At 39.2% G+C, this 4,228-nt stretch overlaps 1 pseudogene; it reads right to left on the bottom strand.

The window, feature by feature from the left end:
- Nucleotides 1-1,486: 1,486 nt before the first annotated feature.
- LOC129405294 (U6 spliceosomal RNA) lies at nucleotides 1,487-1,587 on the bottom strand (annotated as a pseudogene).
- Between the last annotated feature and the right edge of the window lie 2,641 nt (nucleotides 1,588-4,228).

Here is a 4,228-nt window from a genome sequence, read left to right as displayed (position 1 = left end):
TCTGCTTGAAGAATCCTCTGGCCCTTTTCCTAACTGCAGGGGTTGCACCCAGCATGAAACTGGGTTATCAGCCCTAGTTATGGGGCACTTAAGGATCAAGCTGGCTAGAACTCCCACATGGCTTCCAGCCAGCTGCAATAGATGCCAAGAGTTAATTGGTTGATGCCAATGGGAGTTGCAAGCTTGGCATGAGGATATCACAAAGGCTGGAAGCAGATATGGCACCGTCACAGACCTCACACTTGCTCACACTCCAGCTGCTATGTCAAGCCGTGATGAGATTACTGGTTATGGAGTTCTAAGCCCAGGTCTAGATCTATGGGAACTTGGGTCATTCTCATCTTTGTAAAACTAATTCCTTTTCTGTAAATGAGAATAACATTTCTGTATTCTTCATTACAGAAGGGCTTTGTAAGGCTTAAATTGTATCTTGTATCTGAAAACCCCATAAAGATTCTAAGTAGATTAAATGCCCCAAATACTCCTCTAGCAATCCATGCTCCCCCAATAAGTATTCATCATATTTTACAGCGATTACCCATTGTATTTCTCTTCTGGACTGTTGTTACCCCAAGGACACTATCTATAGCAATTACTCTTACCATTTTCTTCCAGTATCTGTCTCAATACTGGGCGTTTGCTTGGTTGGAGCTGAGTAAACATTCATGAGATGTATAAGTAGATGATGAATGAAGCTTCATAGACCATTCATTTCTTTTGTAATAATTTTATACGATGATAAAACAAATATCATGTCATTATCATAATGTTAATTATATCAAAAAATGAAAATGGTGTAACTGCATTTTATTAAACTGTTTCACTTTTTATCACTACTGTTTCAGACACAGTGGTGTCCTCAAAAGCACATAGTTCTGTGGGGGTCAAAGGGCAGCTAGGATAAAGAAGGGATTGGCTTGATAATAATAGTTGGAAATGATCATTTTGAACAGGAACTGAGTGTTCAAAGTAGATAAAGGAATGTACTTTTACCTTTCATTATCTGTATTGCAAGCCATAAGGCCAAAAGGAAAGACGGGGGGGAAAGATGGGGTGGGGGAGGAAGGGAGGGAGGGAGAAAGAGAGAGAGAGAAGAAAAGTACATGCCATAGTGGCAGGTGGGAGAGGGGTGGAGGGCAGCAGAAAAATGGGGACCATTGGTAATGAGAAAGTACATTAGTGAAGGGACTGGTGTTGAAACATTATATGACTAAAATCCAATCATGAATAACTTTGTAGATGTGTGTTTATCACTGTGATTCAATAAAAAAATTTAAGAAGCATATAGTCTAAAAAGAGTACGTCCTACAAATAAAAGATGCAATACAAACACAGTAAATGCTATTTCTAATAAGTTTTTCTTTCCTTTTAACTCTTTCAAGGAATTAACCTCAGGGACAATCTCAAGAGTAACTGCACATTTATCAGTATAATAGAATGACCTGCCTTGAATAACCAGATAGAACATCTGGCTATTTAGGGAGTCAGAAATACAGAATGTCTAAAAATGTGCGTTTCATCTTTGCACAGGGCCACGTTAATCTTCCCTGTATCATTCCAATTTTCATAGCTGTGCTGCTGAAGCGCTCATGAGATATTCTATTTTAGATATAAAGTGAATTGTTTGAAATTCCAGGCTTCTATAAAAAGACGTAACAGTTTTCTGAAAATTCTCAAGAATCAGGAGATGACATGGAACAGTTTAGAAGAAAAAGCAGACGTGAGCCAAAGATTGCCTTTGTAGAACCCAGTGAAATATTTTAGGGAAATAAAGACCCAGACTCAACACTCCGGACTCAGTTCAATCATTTAAATAAGGCATGCATGGAATGTGAAGAAATTGAAAAACAAACAAATAGTGGAAGCTTGACCCTCCAATATTTTTATTTGCTTTTTATTGTAGTTGAGGTAACAAGGAGGTAACAACAATGTTCATATTTGCGCTTTTGGTTTACAGTTCTTGTGTCTCCACCATCAACAATTTGTTTGAGACACCACCACCACCACCATCACCACTGTCCTTGTGTCACTTTTAGTCCTTACCTTGAAGCTATAAATATTCCCTTTTCTGCTCTTCTGTGAGACAAAGACTAAGGGAATAACTTAAGTAAATCCAACATTTCTTTAGGGAGGTATTTTTCTTTGTGGTACTAGTTCTGCAGAACAATCCTAAGAACATAGCAGAGAAGCTTAGGGATACTTCTGGGAAGGAAAGGTTGAAGAAAGTCTGGCAACTGTAAAGAACATAATGCAGCTTGAGAAGAAACAGTGACCAAAATACAAGAGAGCCCACAGAATGGGAAAGAATATTTTCCCAATACTCATCTGATAAGGGATTAATATCCAGGATACACAAGACACTAGTGGAATTATGCAAGAAAAAACCTCCAACCCCATCAAAAAATGGAGAGAAGAAATGAACAGAGGCTTTCTCAAAAAGAAATACAAACAGCCAAAGGGTACATGAAAAAATGCTCCACATCATTACTCATCAGGGAGATGCAAATCAAAACAATGAGATATCATCTCACACCACAGAGATTGGCACACATTCAAATAAACAAAAGTAAACAGTGTTGGCATGGATGTGGAGAAAATGGGATGCTCTTTCACTGTTGGTGAGAATGCCGACTGGTCCAGCTTTTCTGGAAAACAATATGGATAGTCCTTCAAAAACTAGAAATTGAGCTCCTATATAACCCAGCAATACCACTTCTGGGAATATATCCCGAAGGTGCAAAAAGCACAGTAGAAATGGCATCTGTACCTATATATTCATTGCAGCACTGTTCACAATAGCCCAAATATGGAAACAACCCAAGTGTTCGAGAACAGAAGTCTGGTTAAAGAAACTTTGGTACATCTACACAATGGAATACTGTGCAGCTATTAGGAGAGATGAAGTCATGAAATTTGCTTATAAGTGGATAGACATGGAAGGTATCATGTTAATTGAAATTAATCAGAAAGAGAGGAACAGATATAGAAAGACTTTACTCATTTGTGGAGTATAAAATAACATAAAATGAGACTGACACCCAAAGACAGTAATTACAAGGGCCAGGAAGATTGCTCCATAGTTGGAAGCCTTCGCCATGAGTGTGTGTGTGTGTGTGTGTGTGTGTGTGTGTGTGTGTGTGTGTGGAGGGGGGCGGAGGGAGAAGGCAGGTGGAATAGAGAAGGGATAACAAGAAAATGATGGTTGGAAGAACCGGTTGGGTTAGGAGATGAAAGCAGATAAAAGATCAAACATGATAACCTCTCAGTATCTGTCATGGAAACAGTGGAAGGGTTGGAAAGGGTGGGGGGGGTTACTGGGGATATTGGTGGTGGGGAATGTGCACTGGTGGAGGAATAGGTGTTTGATCATTGTGTGATTGTAACTCAAACATGAAAGCTTGTAACTATATCTCACAGTGATTCAATAAAATAAAAAAATTAAAAATAACATTTTTAAAAAAGAACAGAATGCAGGAAAGGTGTAGACAAACTGGATATCTAATAATAATAAAAAAGATAGAACACCCATACCCTAATGTCTATGCCATTCTGTCTTCACTGGGGCAACTCGGAAGTGGGGTAGGTTGAGTTTCCCTCCCCACTGCAACAGAGCCCTGGCAGCCAAACATTTCAAGAGCCCAACCGCCACCATGCTCACAGCTTGTTCTCCATATCTCAGAGGAGCCTTACCCATGAGGAATCCTGCAGGAAAACCCAGGTATGCAGGATCTGTGATGGAAATCTCCAAGGTCACTCAGAGTGGGAATGGGCCTCTTCCCCCCATCTCCCAAGTTTTCCAGTAGGTTGGCAGTCATATCCACTAACTGCCTTTGGCACCATATAATCTCATCAATGGCCATGATCCAGAGACTCAAAATTAAAGTTCCCAGAAGAGAGCAACATAGACCTCATCCAGAGTGAATCTACTGTACAATCATATCCTAGATTTTAGAATTCCTGGAGCACAGGGCCACACTCTACATCACGGATGTACCAAGCTTTGGGGCACAATTTGGGATTTGGGGTAGAACCATTCAAAATATGGTGGTGGGAAGATGCAATGGTGGTGGAATTGGTGTTTGAATATTAAATTTAATGAATTATTTTGAACAACTTTATTAAAAATGAAATAAAATTTAAAAGAGTCCAAAAAATAATAATAATAACCAAAAAAGAGGGAAAAGAAACAGCTTTCAGACTACTGGTAACAACTAATGAATAGTGTTTT

The sequence above is a fragment of the Sorex araneus genome, chromosome 5, assembly GCF_027595985.1.
Source record: "Sorex araneus isolate mSorAra2 chromosome 5, mSorAra2.pri, whole genome shotgun sequence".
Taxonomy (NCBI): domain Eukaryota; kingdom Metazoa; phylum Chordata; class Mammalia; order Eulipotyphla; family Soricidae; genus Sorex; species Sorex araneus.
This window is presented reverse-complemented; position numbering and strand designations above follow the sequence as displayed.